At 38.0% G+C, this 16,935-nt stretch overlaps 1 protein-coding gene across 5 annotated transcripts in view; it reads left to right on the top strand.

The window, feature by feature from the left end:
- IL1RAPL1 (interleukin 1 receptor accessory protein like 1) overlaps nt 1–16,935 on the top strand; it is a 653,479-nt gene that overhangs the window by 104,441 nt on the left and 532,103 nt on the right. The window lies entirely within an intron of this gene.

Below are 16,935 nucleotides of genomic sequence, written 5' to 3'. Positions count from 1 at the left end.
TTTCAAGGTGGCTTCTAGGTGTCAGAAAGCCCTTAAAAATTGTATCCAGTCTTTCACATTGGTTTTTCCATCTTCATCTTTTCCCAGGCTTGATCTGAAGTTGCTTTGGTGCCATTTTTAGGGCTGCATCTTAAGTTCATTATACCAACTGTGCTACCACCTTCCAGCATCATCCATTGAGCTAGATCCACCACTCATTTCTGCACATCAGGCACAAGTGTCTGAAGAGCAGAGCCCTTACACATAACAGCTGCTCATGTGCAGAGGGATCCTCTTCAGGCATTCATGCTGAAAAGATGGAAGATGTGAGGGAGCAGGCTTAGTGCTGCTGCACAGTCCTGCCACTGATGTCCTTCATATTTATAACAGATGAAGGGGAGTTACTTGTGAATGTGATTTCTTGGTGTCAAATTCGACTACCTGAAGACATTGCTGAAGACATAGCCTTTAAATAGTTTTGTAGTCAAAAGGGTATGTTACTGAGGTCATTCCTACTGCATTAGAAGTTCCATGGCTACCAGCATTGCTTCGCAGGACTTTCATTCCTATCTGGTGCTGATTGTGTGTTGTTGTACATGGCTAGTTGTGGTGCAAAAGCTAGTTTCTATGCATTTCTGTTTTACCTAGTAAGCTACACACAACTACATGCTCAGAAGCATTAGAAAAGTTATGTTGGCCATGGGAATGCCTTGCCCTTCTCTGTACACCCATCCTTTATTAATGTGTTTGCTACTTTCCCAAAGGGTTGTGGGGCAAAACGATCTCAAGAGGGGAGTTCTTTTCACAGGTAAAAGGGATTCCTACAAAGTTGCAGCCATTTATAATCAATATGCTGACTCTGTTAAAAAAACAAAAACAAACCTGAAGTTAGAATGCTTAAAAGAATATTATGTGGGTATCTCTTTGTGGTCAATTCAATATGTTTGACTATATTTTCTGAATCTGTGTGCTTGAATCTTCCTTGAGCTCCCCTAGGACAGCTTTGTGGTCCATTGGACACTAAGTATTGATCATTTTATTTAAGGATACCATATATGTGACAACAATGTTTTTTGTAAGCTATATTGAATGTTGTGTCTTAACCACATCCTTTTAATGATGGCTTGGCATGAATTCAGACTTATTTCTGAAGGTATAACAGTTTTCAGCATTGTCTTTGATTGAACTTACAGGTGTTGAACTTTATACAATAAAATGATATGTTTTCCTTGTTTCATATGAGAATAAGTTTATGATGTTGAATGCCATTTCATACCATGCCTCAGTATCTTTGAAACACTAGAATGCATTTAATAAAAATCTCCAGAATCTATGCCCCTGAATCAAATCAAATAAACTTTGGATAAAATAGTGTATCTTTTAAGCAAAGATCTCTCTAAACAGCTGGTTAAGATGGTGGTACTGATTTGCTACAAACACGACTGATATTTTAATTCAGTTATTCACATTCTCCATGGTTTCTTAAATTTTTTATTTGCTTTTTGCTACCCAATTTATGGGAGATGGTTCAACAGACCTGTCTTGTCAGGCACACCCCTGTTTCTCCCAGTAGTTCACCAGTGTTGATGCTCAGTTCTTTGCCTAAACAACAGTCCATCTGCACCTGCAATTAAATGCCTCCCAGACTATGTTCCCAACCTGTCTGGAAAGATGATTACTATGTTATAAATTATATTTTATCTGCATTAATGAGTGTGATTCTGAAACTCACTTCCCACAAACTCTTGAAGAGGAAAAGAAGTTCTAACAAACCATTTCTTATATACATGTTAATTGTTATAATGCTTAGAATTCTGCTTTTATTTTGTTAATGAAATACCGGTTTGATATTAAAATGGTTTCCAACTTGTTCCTGAAATCTGTATCTGTGGTGAACTCATAAGACAAAACAAAAGTTGTTTACTCAGTTCTTGATTCCTGCACCTAGTGATTAATGCTGATTTCTTCAGAAGATCAGACAACAAGTTGTGAAAAATGTAGGGCGATGAGATGTTTCGATGTGTGTTTTTCACCTCTTTAATAAAAAGTGATAGTCTTTTAAGCAATTCAAAGCACACACTTTGTTTATGCAAAGACACAAGCTTTGTTTTTTGCTTCTCTGTTGGCATAAGGAACTCTTTCTAAAAAAAGATAGACAAAGAGATAGACAAATTTCTGTAGATTATTCAATACTCAGCTTGATGGCATTTTTACAAAACAGATTATTGAGCCTGCTTTCTCCCCTATTCTGTGAAATCATTAAGCAAAATAGATAAATAGATAAGGGTATGTGTGCAACATATACATGGCTTCATCGTAACTTCTTCTTTTTTAAAATATATATTTAACATTTTACATAGTGCAGTTATAAACCCAGTAATAGATTTGAGGCTTTTAAAAATTAAAATTGAATGTGTTTCCTGAGAAAACAACTTGGATTCCCTTTGAGGTGCACACACAACTCCTGCTCCCAAGCTATCCCATTCATTTTAATGGAAACAACTATTCAACACACTGAAAGAAATACTGTGCCTTTGAGCTTTTACCTCCTTTCAGATAAGTGTTGCAGCCTCCATGTTCTGCTGTTATGTATGTGTCTCAGACACTCCAAATTTAATAAAATCCACCAGATTAAGGTAACAAAGGTTGTGTAACTTTTCATATTGGGTTCTTCCCCATTGCTTAATTGAAGAAACAGCTTAAAATAGAAAGCCCAGTTGTGACTTTGTTCATGAGAAATTCAACATTCTCTTTCAAAGGCAAAGTTTTACAGCTGTGCTGAGTAAATTTGTCTTTATGAAGAGTGGTTCTTAGCACTGAAATTGAAAGCATGAAACTTGTGTTGGGAGTATCTATTTCATTTTTTTTTTAAGGCAAACCTTTAAAGTCATATGAAGATGTATCTTTTGAAAAATATTTCTTGATACCAGAATTGAGCAGATTTCCTCACCCCCAGGACATTTCACTTCTTTCTCAGAAGTTTTTTTTAAAAAAAAACTGCAAAAGAAGGATCCAATGTAATAGTAACATCATGAATATCTTCAAGGAAGAGCTCTAACCTCAGCACAGAAACTTCTGCATGGTTATTTTAATTGCTAAAGTTTGTGAGGACTCTGTTCTAATCCACAGCCTTCTGAGTCAATGTGTATCAAAGTTATAGGTTGGGAAGAAACACTGTTTGGGATTGAACTCCCTATATTACAGTATACTGGAAAGAAACAACCTGTATTTGCATCTCTTACATCAGTGATGGCCAAACTTGGCCCTCCAGCTGTTTTGGGACTACAACTCCCATCATCCCTAGCTAACAGTACCAGTAATCAGGGATGATTGGAACTGTAGTCCCAAAACAGCTGGAGGGCCAAGTTTGGCCATCACTGTCTTACATACAAACCCTATGCATATTTACTCAAAATCATGCCCAGTAGAACTTATTCTTAAGCATAAACAGTGGGATTCTGTACATGTCTATTGAAATGTAAAACCTCTGATACTAAGTGCAGCATGCTGCCTACTAAGTGTGTATAGGATTGTAAACGTCACCTTCTGTTAGGTATGAAGCAGGGTCTGCTAAACCCCCGCCTAAAAGTACTTTTTCAAAATGAAATGTAACTTCCTCTTGTTGTCTATATAACACAGGTGCATCCCAAACTACTCAAAATGTTTCACATTTTTTGAAAGAAACAGCACTGGTCAGCAAAAAGATAGTAGCACTGGGGAGTCTTGAAGCACAGGGAGCCATCATTCCAGAGGACAAATATTTCAGGTTGAAAATGCTTAGAGACAGGTAGTCAGGTAAAGACTGAATCCTTTTATGCAAGCAATGAATAGGCATATCAAGATAGATTGGTGCTCTTGGAATTTTCCATCTCCATGACCTGCATCTCCTACATTTTTTCTTTCGTTCTCAGTTCTTCTGCCTTTACTATTTGTGGGATTGATGAAATGATTTTTGGAGTCTCATTTCAGGTTGTGGTTGATTGGCTGCTTATAGGACTTGGAAGCTTTCTTATCATTGGGCAGCAATGAATTGTGGGCACTAGTACATTGTCTTCCTTATCTGTGGTTATGCTTGTATTAGGATATAGTGCTAGAAATTCATAATAAAGCAAAAACAAAAAACTCTAGTTGAACCAGTACATTTGTAGTCACCATTAGTGGTGCTTGTTTTTGTTTGTTTGTTGCTTCCAGGTTGGTCACTGGAGACAATGTAGGAGTATAAGCTTCTAGGTCAGAGCCAAGTATTTTCTTGACCAACACTCTACTCAAGCCCATTGTCTCCTGTTCTTTGGTTTCCATTGACAACCCAGTTGTCAATGGGTCCGCTCTGAGCATAATGCTGTTCAATGCCTGTAGAACCAGATGTGTCATGGTCCTTGTAGATCAAGGATGATGTACCTGTGACCCTCGAGACTGTTGGAGTCCAACTCCCATAATCCCTGACCACTGGACGTGCTTGCTGGGGCTGATGGCAGTTGGCAGTACAACAACATCTGGTTGATGCTGAGGCTGTGGGTGATTATTCCTGAACCTGTGCCTGAAATATACCTCAGAACAGATACTAAAGCTTGGATTCTTTTGTGCCGTACTCATAAAGTACTTTTCTTGTTCTCAAAGCAAGGGGTGAATGCTAGATTTCTAGTATCCATTATAGGTCTAGTCAATCCAGACATTTCACAATATCCACTAAGTACTGAGACTGATATTGCACACTCCTCTTCTCTCTGTGAAGAGGCTCTGAAGCCCTTTCTTGTGGGCATGGTTCCAGGTTCCAAATTCTGTCCATGAGTTCCCAGTTCAAGGCCTGGTGTCATGTCCATTCTTAGTGACCTTTTTGTGCTTTGCACCACTGTTATTAGGCACATATTGCTAAATTGCTCTCTCTGAGGGGGTCTGAAAGGAAAGGGCCAATTGGGTATTTTTGTGGAACATCACATTGACACATGATTGGCTCTGGCTCTGATTTGCCAGGCACTCTAGCTGTCCAAGGGTTTTGTTGGGCAGGTAGAGTTAGGATATATATACAGTGCAATCTACTGCTTCAGTGCAGCATGATTATTTTTTGTGCTCCCCACCACTCCTTCCCTCAGACATGACCTGTTGGGCTTTAGCTAGTTCCTGCTTTTATCTTTTCTTTTCTTTTCTTTTCTTTTCTTTTCTTTTTGCAGGGATAGAAATGTGTTGGTTTTCCCCCCTGTCAGTCACAATGGATGATGTGATTATTTTCTAATTTGTAAATAGATAATATTGCATAGCTGTCTTCAGAGGTCATGCTTAATTCTGAATTTTACCTGCACATTTTTTTTTTTAGCTTTGACAAGGCATCCTAGTGATATTATAGTGGATAACATATTTGATAGCTTCCATTTGTTTCCTTAATATACAGTGTATGTGACACAAAAAGTGTGAAATGAATTCATTTAAATGTGTTTCCCAGTGTGACATATGAGAATGTTTTGTTTTGTATTTTGTACATTTTGGGTGGATGCTGGAACTCCATATCAGATACATATTGTGATATGCCAAATCTATATATACCAAATTTCCTAAATAACAACATAAAAAGACAGCATACTGATGTGTGTTCCTGTTTTGAAGCTGAATAAGGTCTTTCAAGTTCAAAGTATGTACCCTGCCCCACAGACAACTTTGCCAGTTTGTTGGGTGGTTTTTAAAGAGAGCTTGGAAGTGAAAGAACCTATTTCTAAAACAGAAAAGAAACCTGTGGTGGTTCCATTAGCAACTAGCTATGCCTCTTATTTATGTTTAGCCAACTTTATTGAAGTGTGTTCTAAATAGCTTGGCTCCCATGGTTTCTCTGAAGGTATCTTATTGTGCAACTCAAATTAAAGTCTAAGCCAAAATAAAAACAATTGTGCTTCTTGGTAGGCACATGTTTTACATCCCTGGTAATTTGCAAGAATTTTGTTTAACTCCAGCATGGTTGCTATAATTTCCTCTGCATACATTCCAGAAAGAAGTGATGTTTATTAAATTTTATTATATTCCTCCTCCTGATTGAGCCACTAGGCACCTATTAAAGAGAATTGAGATTTGTTGCTAATGGAGAGTTGAAATACTAATCAAATGGGAAGTAGACCAGAAAAGGAAGATTCAAATGGTTTCTATCAATTCTTTGTATAAGGAATGCCTAATAAAATAATTGAGCACTGCAATGCCATCTGGTGGTTTTGCAAAGATATTAAATAAACAAAACTAAAAACAAGGGATGTAATACAGATGGGGAAATAAAACAATATGGGGGATTAATAAAAACAAATCTTAGATATGGTTTAAGCTGATATGCACTCCTCAGAAGCTCTTTTAAGACGCAACTGGAGCTCCATGCTTTCAAATGAATTTAAAGTATACACGATGCTTGTCTTGTGAATAATTCTTAGTCTTCTGTGTTTCTCATTACTTAATTGGCAATGGTGTTATGGACAGTCTGCTATGGACAATTCATAAATTGGCACTAGCCTAGCAGTCTTAACTCTAGCTAAATAAGGACTGCTTTACACTCCTCCCTCCTCCCATTGTATCTGATGACAATTTCTATATAGGAAACTCCACATATACTGTGTTTGAGGGCTGTCTAGTCCAGTCTAGTTTAAAGATAAGGAACCATAAAATTGGAGACCAGGAGCCTTGAAAACCCCCACCCAGTGTTAGCAGCACCTGGTTAGCAGATTGGGCAGGGATACAGGTCACACGGCTTCTTCCCAGCTATGATGAAATGTATTTCTATTTAAATTACAGTAATCATTCCCAAATGTGTATTCCACATGCACATTTTATGCAGATTGGTGCTCTTTTTGGTGACACAATTCCTTATTTTTGATAATTCATACCTGACTACTCTAGGTGAGTTGCAAGTAGCAAGCAGAAACTTTGAGAAAGTTTTTCTTATTGCTATGCTATCACAGAGCATTGCCCCTCATGTCTAAACTCAGGGCAAATGTTTCCATAGCAACTGGGAAGCACACTTGCACTGGTTCTTTGCATAATGGGTTTTCCTTCTCTCAATATTTGGAATACAACATTATTTTATTTTACTTTATTTTTTATTATTTTATTATTTTATTATATTTTATTATTTTATTTTATTTTTTATTTTATTTTATTTTATTTTTTATTTTATTTTATTTTATTTTATTTATTCAAGGTGCTACTTATTGGTGTGCACAGTGTATGTGCTGCTTTCTTTTCTGTGTGGTGGAAGGATGATGTTGTCAAAGGTGTTCATATCATATTGTCAGCATTTATCAAAGGGGCAAGGTAAGACAAATATGAATAAAACTCTCTGGGTTCTAGCCAGCTAAGGCATATTCAGAAGAGACCCACTGAAATAAGTAGACGAGTAAGTACATGGACACCAATCAGAAGGTCGGCAGTTCGAATCCCCATGACGGGGTGAGCTCCTGTTTTTCAGTCCCAGCTCCTGCCAACCTAGCAGTTCGAAAGCACGTCAAAGTGCAAGTAGATAAATAAGTACTGCTCTGGCGGGTAGGTAAACGGCGTTTCCGTGCGCTGCTTTGGTTTGCCAGAAGAAGCTTTGTCATGCTGGCCACATGACCCGAAAGCTGTCTGTGGACAAACGCTGGCTCCCTCGGCCTATAGAGCGAGATGAGCGCGCAACCCCAGAGTCGTCCGCGACTGGACCTAACAGTCAGGGGTACCTTTACCTTTACTTTTAATCTGATTTTTTTTTTCAATTTCATTGTTCTGCATGGGACAGTGACAATAAAGACATCGTATATCGTATTGTATATTGTATTTAGACAGATACAATCCCATTTTCACATGGTTTACTGCTATAAGGCTGTTTTGTCAACAAAAACAAAATATCCTGCCTGTTATATCCTTTCCTATTCTTTTTTCTGCCATGCTAATTCATGTAATATAATGTACCTTTCTTTAACTATTTTTGTAGCATTGTTGCTTCTCCCACATCCTTACCTTCTTTAGCCTTAGCCCTACTCTCATTTCCCTAACTTTATTCTGACTTGTTTTCTTTTAAAAAATAACCAGTTCCTCTTGTTCATTCTTCTTCACTATGTCCACCACTGCCTTCTTTTAGGCAATTCATAGACAATAGTTCCATGACAGGTAACTGGAGACAAAGAGGCATATGAATTAAGAAGGACACATCTACATGCACACAGAGTCACTGTTCCAAGTGATTCCATTTTCTCACAGTCTCACAGTAGTATGATCTATATCTTACTGTTCTGGTTTCATATATACTTTTGCGAACAAGAAAAGAAACAAACTGAAAGCAGCAGATATACCTCTGCCACGTAGAGTTTTCTGCCATGATTGCAACTTTTGAAAATCGTTCCCAGATTAAATATGAAACACTTGAGGGCTCTCCCGCTCTCAAATATAATGGAGGGGGAAAAGCAGCATTGTGTTCACAAAGCCATGTAAGAAGCAGCTTAGCATATAAGGAAAAGGTCATGCTTTAAATTGCAATACTGGAATTGCTGACACTTCTGCTTACGGTTCTTTTTGCTGCTATCACCTTTATGTAAAACGCACATCTTCTGTAGTTGTTTTGCAAAAGTATTTTTATCTCCTTATTGAAAAGCCCACTTTTACCTATAGCTACTAAGACAATCATTGGGGGAATTCCTCCTCAGGAAGTTTAGCAGTCATGGAATAAGAAGAGAGGTCCTTTTGTAGATTTGGAATTGGTTAAGTAGCAGGTAGTAGAGAGTAAGAATAAATGGACAGTTCCGTGATAGTTTGGAACTGAAATTATTGCTATTTTTTCTAGAAAAAGAGGTTCCGGAACTTACTATGAACATGTCCCTTGTTCTCTTAGAATAGCAATGGTACCCACGTGAGAGGTGCCAGAACTGACTTCTGGCAAGTTGCAGCAGAAAAATAACCCCGAATAGAACTGCTAATATCATAATGCCACTATACAAATCTATGGTGCAAGTGCATTTGGAATACTGTGTACTGCTGTGGTCTTCTTGCCTCTAAAGGGCTTGAACAGGTTCAGATAAGCATGAACAGGTTCAGAAAAGGGCAACCAAAATGATCACGAAAATGGAGCAACTCTTCTATGAGGAAAAGTTGCAGCACTTGGGACTTTGTGGTTTCGAAAAAAGGCAAGTGATCATATGACAGAACTGTGTAAAATTATGCATGACATGGAGTAGCTGGAGAAAAGTTTTTTTTCTCTCCCTTTCCCATGACACTAGAACCTGAAAGAATCAGGATAGATCAAATAAAGCACTTCTTCACACAGCTCATACCGTAGTTAAACTCTAGAACTCATTCCCACAGGAAGCAGTGATGGCCACTCACTTGGGTGGCTTTAAAATACGATTAAGCAAATTCATAGAGGATAAAGCTATGGCTATTAGCCATGGTGCCTATGATTTTCTGCCTCCCTGGCTGGAGACAGTTTGTTTCTGAATACCAGTTGCTGAAAATTATAGGAAGGGGGAATATTCTTCTGCTCTGGTCCTGCTTGCAGTTTTCCCATCGGTATCTGTTTGGCCACTGTGAGAACTGGATGTTGGACTAGGTGGGCCACTGGCATGATCCAGCAGGACTGCTCTTATGTTCAAAGTTGACTTTACTGTATGCAGACCCCTTGGACGAGGCAACACAAATTCTCAAAAAGAAAATACAGACATACACAGGTCATAGAATGCTTTGTAGACTGGGGAGGGCAGTTGTAGCCCCCAATGAGGGGAGCCATGGGGTTAGTCTAGTAGAAAATAAATGAATTGTTAATGTATTGGCTCAAAGGAATGAGATACCCAGAAAGCCCCAATTTCTTCATGGCCGGTTGAAATTTTAGATAGGAGATGTGATCTTCCTTAATATCTTATTCATCTTAATTAAGATTAGCTACTTCTGTTATGCAGCTTCCCTCAGATACAAGGACAGCTAGGGTTGTTTGTCTGTTCATTATGATTTAGAGTGTGATGTAATCTGCATATTGATTGCATTGTAACCTTGTAGACTGCAGTTTGTCCCATCTCAATCTCTCCTAGCAGACTTTCACAAGCAATGAATCACTGAGATGAGATAACAGTTTTAGTACTAATCCACAGGTGAGAATCCTTATATGAAGAAATATTTCTGAAAATTCTATAGTAATAAATGAATCAGCTTTATTGTTACTTTTCTATCTAACTATAGCTCAGCCTAATAACCTTCATAGCATAAAATAATTAGTGTGAGGAAAGAGTCACAAAATCACATTTGCTTTTGCTATTATTCCACAAAGCCTGGGACACAGTTTTACTTAAAGTCAGAACATATGCTAAATCATTCAGAAAAGCACCATAAAAGGCAATTGTTCAGTCTGTGAAGAAGTGGAAAGAAAAATCAAAAGAAATAGTTGAGAATAGATACTTAGTATAAATAATAAAAAAGCTATTGCCAAATTCTAGGGGAGTATGGGATGTGAATGTGTTATTCTTCCATAAGTGTGTTGTGTTGCTGTATGGGAAATTTTAGTATTTGCTTTTAAGTGCCACTTTAAAAAAAAAAAAACAACTCCACGTGTGGTTTTTAACCTCAAATCATCCAGAGAAAGAGAATGTAGCATTCCTTCTCCCTTGTCTAAGAGACTGGAGATAAAAGGAAATGGTAAGTTTTTTTTTGCAGCAACACAATTATTTTAAACAACTGAAAGAAGAAATGCATTGCAACATTTATTACATTTTTAATGTTGTAGCACATACAATAATAATTTATCTGAAGAATTTTGTGCATATTTGGGCAGCACAACTTGACTGGCATGCCAAGTGGCATCAGAATTGTGGGAAGTGACACAGAACTGCTATGTGGTTTTAAAATCCTTGGTAAAGATTTAAATGGAATGTATTAAATGGCCAAATTTTCAATCAAAATTGGGTTGCATATGTACTGTTAATCTGAACAATCCTGTATGATTGGCATCTTGTTACTTTAGATTGTGCATAGAATATTAATGCATCTATTGTCTTGGAGACACAACATCTTACCAAAGTTGACTTTTGCTAACTGTTGTTGACACTGGTACTTGTGCTGTCAGTGACAATTCATTGCCTGTAATACAGTTCAGCTTATCCTTTTTGAAATGATGTCTGTCATATTCAGTTTTATATTTTGTATTTAGATGCTATAGGGTGAAAAGTAAAGTTGTTGTGTGTGTATACTAAAGAAAGTCAGAGTCATCAGTCTTATGGTGCTGTAATCTGAGCTGATAGATAAGATAGGACTTATTTCTGAGAAGACGTGGTTAGGATTGTGCCATCAATGTCTTTGATCTTTGAACTGCTCTGTAATGCAACACCAGTTTATACAAACTGTTATTTTTGGTACAATAAGAAGATGTGGTAAAAGTCATAACAAAACCCACTACTCTCATTTTCCAAAATTCCAGTACTGTAATGGGAATGATTTTGCTTCTCTTATTGCCCTATGCAGAATGGGAACTGAAGTTTTGTGAGAGTGTTGCTTTCATATTACAAATGCCAACCCATCTTATGGAACTGAGCATAGGTTTCCACAGTTTACTGTGCTTAGGCCACATTACTTATCTAGAAGAGGACTGTGTCCACAATTAAGAGATGCTAGGGGAGAAAGGCAAGTGGCAATTATTTCCATCCAAAGTGATAGAGAAGTCTGTCTTGTTTCACCTCTCCCTCTGCTGCAGCAAGATAAAATTACTAATAATAGATGACAGTTGTGGGATAAGAGAATCCAAATGGCACTTGTGCCCTGTCGATCTTATGGAGTGGGATATACTATCTCACCTCTTCTTTCTCTCTTTCTGTGCTGTGTTTCCCCCTCCATTTCCACTTCAGTGAAAAGGTACAGAGAGATGCAAAGCTATAAACTTCCACCATCAGCCACTTGAACTCATCTCCATCTTTTTCAACAGTGCATATTCATGTAATTGAAATCTGTTTTCCGTTACCATTCTGTCAGATATTTTAAGCAGAAATTGGTTATGTTAAATGTCTATTTTTGCAAAGTTTTCTGTTCTGTGGTTTCAAACACCAGTGGAAATATCATGATATCCTTGCTTTTTAGTAATTACTGGAATAAGTTAGAATAACTTTAAGAATGTAGATTGGAATGCATATCCTTAAAGCAGTTCTTCATAGCTACACCATTTCACATTACAAAATGATTCCCAACTAGCACAAGAGTTTCTGTACCCAGCCACTGGTTTTTTCCTCCTTCCTACTCCTCCTGCCTACTACTACTACTACTAATATTATTCATAATAATAGCCTTTAAGGGTATTAGTATTAGTATTAGTATTAGTATTAGTATATCTGAAGGAGCGTCTCCACCCCCATCGTTCTGCCTGGACACTGAGGTCCAGCGCCAAGGGCCTTCTGGTGGTTCCCTCACTGCGAGAAGCCAAGTTACAGGGAACCAGGCAGAGGGCCTTCTCGGTAGTAGCGCCTTCCCTGTGGAATGCCCTCCCACCAGATGTCAAAGAGAACAACAACTACCAGACTTTTAGAAGACATCTGAAGGCAGCCCTGTTTAGGGAAGCTTTTAATGTTTGATGTATTACTGTATTTTAATATTTTTTTGGAAGCTGCCCATCTGGCTGGGGAGGCCCAGCCAGATGGGCGGGGTATAAATATTAAATTATTATTACTATTATTACTACTACTACTATTATTATTATTTATTTATTTATTTATTTATTTATTTATTATATATCCTGGAGAGCGGTAACAAAGAGGCTTCCCAGCTCTGGTGGACATCATTATGGGGAGAAGGGTTCAGAGTGCAGTTTGGCAAATCCGTCTCTGTAAAACACCTCTACCCTCTTGGTCAAACCTCATTGGAGCCGCATTGAATGAGGAAACAAACCACTCTCTGAAGCTCCTCTCCCTCTATGTGGCACACAACTTCAGTGGTCTTTTACAGCGGGCGACACTACAGAGAACAGTTCTGCAATCTGCTTTCTGAAGCCCCTACCACCCTCATATAAAAGGGGGTGCAGATGGGGCAAGCTGTGACGGAAGGAGAAGAGCTGGGTTGTGAGGGGCAGGAATGGGGTGAGGCATGAGGGGATAGGCAAATGGTTGGCTGAGGTATAAATGTAGGCGAGTTTAGTCAAGTGTAAAAGGAGGAGGGATTGGTCAAGTTTGGAGGAAGGGGGCTGTCAAGGTAGTTAGCAGGTAGGCAGGGTTGGTGAATGGGGTGAATTGGAAGTGGTGAGTGGAATATGTTAGAAGATGCATATCAAATATGTATTTTATGGATGACTACACTCAAAAATCTGTGCTTAATTTTTTTTTAAGTGTGTACAAAGCGTGTACAATATGAATGCAAACTTTCGGTGGTCTTTCAAAAAACCTGTGCAAAATAAGAAAGAACAGATTGATGATTTCGTGTCATCAAGACTGAAATAGGATGGAATTAGCCCATCCCTATACATGATATTTGTGAACAGGAACCCTCACGTGTGCATTGTGTGTGTGTGTTAAACAGCTTAGTGATGGGGGATTTGGATTCAAATCACAGCTCTGCAAGGCAGAGTGGTATACCCTTTCCCCAATATCCTTTTCTTATGTGGAAAAAATGGAGGCAAAACCTGTTTTAACTCTGCTAAGCATCTGGTGATTGTGAATGCATGTGTATTTTATTTGATTTCTAATTTGACCTGTCAGTTGTTATGTTGTTTTCTTTATTCTTTCTCAAATTAGTTTTAATTTTGTATTTATATTTATGCTGTAATACACTTTCAAAAATCTAAAAGGGCTGAAATGCAGCATATAATTACTGTTAGCAGGATTAAGACATCCAAAGCACATAGCACCTTTCAGGATGATGTGGACGAGTTACTGTTCCAGTAAATCTGGTAAACGAACAAATAAACAAAATATTTTTTTAAGTGTATTTATTTTTGTAAGTCACTTCTAAAGTGGCCTATACCTCTGTGAATATAGAACAGATTCGTAAAAACACCTTTACATGATGTTCATTTTTGTCCATGGCTAATTAAAATTTACAACATAACAGTTAGGAATACAACACTTAAGGCATAAGAATGCTCTGAGCATTTTATCATTTAATTTGTTTTCCTTCATGTTTTTATTTTGTTGGTACATTCATGGAAGTCTGAAGAGACTATTTTCATGGAACTTTGTTTTCAAGAAAAAAAAGAGGCTCTTGATATAGGATTTCAGCATTTAACTCACATCCATTATGCAGAAGCTGTTTCTTAGTTTTTGCAAGTTTCTACTAGGCAAAGTAATACCTGTATTTGATATTTAGCAGAATTGGCGCTATTCTACTAGAGAAAAAGAGTTCTGTCCTCTATACGTTTCTTTAAGTCTGTCCTTACAGATCAGGAGCATTGTAATAAATAACTATTTAAATGAGTGCATTTTCTTTGCCTTTCCTTCTACACATATGAGGGGGAATGAGGTAGAAAACAAGAATGTCTAGACGATAAAATGATTAGTTTCTATATTTTATTTATATTATAAGCTCATATTTATTCCATAGAAGAATAGAAAATAGTGCTGTCTATTAATCCAGGAACTTTGGGTAGGAAAAAAAATGTCATCCATATTGGTTGGAATCATAGGAGCCAACTCGTAGGGGTCGAAGTCCTTTGATTCCCCCAGGCCCTCCCAAAACTGATGGGCATTGGCATTCAAATGGTGTGTGTGTGTGTGTGTGAGAGAGAGAGAGAGAGAGAGAGAGAGACATCTTGTGATCGATTATGAGGAGCAGAGCTTACGTGCCCCCCCCCATTATTTTATTCAAGTTGGCATGCCTGATCGGAATCATATACATTGTTAAAAAGAGCCAGTGTGGTGTAGTGGTTAAGAGCGGTAGTCACGTAATCTGGGAAACCAGGTTCGCGTCTCCGCTCCTCCACATGCAGCTGCTGGGTGACCTTGGGCCAGTCACACTTCTGTGAAGTCTCTCAGCCCCACTCACCTCACAGAGTGTTTGTTGTGGGGGAGGAAGGGAAAGGAGAATGTTAGCCGCTTTGAGACTCCTGAAGGGGAGTGAAAGGCGGGATATCAAATCCAAACTCTTCTTCTTCTTCTTCTTAAAAATGCATCAATATTTTGTACTGCCAGTAGAGAAGACATCGGATATTTGTTGAAGGCACTTCAAAGTTCCCAAAATTTGAAAGTAAATAGGAGAACTGATTAGCGAGTAACAGGTCTATAGTAAGGTGCAATCCATTAACCATTGTGTAGTTAAACATTCAAAAAGCATTTGATACAGTTTCCACCCAAGACTCCTGAGTAAGTTTAGCAGTTAAGGGGAAGTAAACAGGTTGTCTTGTGGATCAGTAACTGGTAAAGAAAGAGAGAGAAAACAGATAGTGAGGATAAATGGGCAGTTGTCACAATGGTGGAATACAAAAAGTAGATTTTCCCAGAGAAATGTCTATTAATAGGGCATTAGGCCTGGGGAAGCTATGCCTCCCATTCTTATGGGGCTTTTAGGACCAGATGTTTCAGATGTCACTTGGAGGAGAGTGGTAGGGCACACCACTTACCCCGAACATTGGTAAAAGAATGCAGGCAGTTTTTGCCAACGCTGAGTATAACATTGTTACATGTCTGTGCATATGTGTGTTCTTATACGCATCTGAATTGCTGATACTTTGAGCCTATTAATATATGGCCTGGTCAGATAGATTATGTTTAATACACATTTAAATCACTCCGTAAGACATTTATGGTGGTTTACATACCTCATTATAAAGAGACTGCTGTTTGCTGTGGAAATGTTTGTAATATATAACTGCTTTTTGACATTTGTTGTATGTGTCTGTGGTTGTTTCTGATTTGGTAGCAACCATGTAATCAATATACTTCCCTGACCATCTCACTGGTATGGGCTAGTGGTATTAAACTGTATCTGCTGTAGGCAATTCTGTTTAATTTGGGAAGCAGGAGTCACTTAATCTCCATAACTGTAAACACTATATAGCAAGAACCCTATACTGCTGTGTGACTAGCATTAATCTTAAGAGATCCCATTAGCCGGAGCAAGTATAAATGCTGGCACCATCCTAGAGAAGCAGAGAGTTCCTTACATAATTTAAAAGGAACTGGTGATAACATGTTCATGCAGTACTGCTCCAAATCCTGTGTGGGTCAATTTTTTATTTGTTTTTAAATGTTGCAGCTGCTGAACCTGCTATCATTTCATTAGGGTCTCATCTTCTTCACACTTTCTCCCTTTCCCCCACTGTTTTCTGATATTATAGATGGATCTATGAAGTTGTTGGGGGGAGCGTTTCTGCTACATAAATACACATTTCAGCCCCTGGCTAAAACAGGGAACATCACTGTTTTAAAGGGGAAATGATATCCAATTCTGTCCTGCAGAGCCTCAAACACAACCAATAACAACTTCCTTTTATCCTATTTACATAATAGCTAAGCACATTTGGAACAAGAAAAACAAATATTTTAGAGTATTTTAAAGGATTGAGTTCTGCCTATAAACAATGAACAAACCTTATAACTTCTGCTTCATGTTGTTGTTCTTATTGTTGTTAATGATAATAATAACAATAATCTTGCTTAAGATCTGAACTCAGTTAAGTCTATATCCTACTGTCTAGATAAAGTGAGTATACTTCCTTGTACTTGACTTTTATTTCAGTTCTGAGTGTGCCTGAATACATAACTAATACTGCCAAACTTTCAGCACTGTACGTTCTATGTAAGTACCTGCGAACAGCTCATACATGTTTTGATAATATGCTAAATGGTATGATCAGATAGTAATGACTTTCAGAACCCGATCCAAAGAGTTGGAGTCTTCCCATTGATTAGAGCAGTCTTTAGTTTTATCACATTCATCTTCAGTGTTGTAGAAAGAGGGGAGTTGTATCCAATGTGTCCACTTCAGTAGAACTTATTTGAATATTACCTAAAAATTCGCTGGCGATAGCCCTTCAATGGAATTCTCAAAAAAAGTGTTCCCTCCTTG

Source organism: Podarcis vaucheri (genome assembly GCF_965113315.1).
Source record: "Podarcis vaucheri genome assembly, chromosome: 4".
Lineage (NCBI taxonomy): Eukaryota > Metazoa > Chordata > Lepidosauria > Squamata > Lacertidae > Podarcis > Podarcis vaucheri.
The sequence above is the reverse complement of the archived record's forward strand: the minus strand, read 5'-3'. Positions and strand labels throughout refer to the sequence as shown.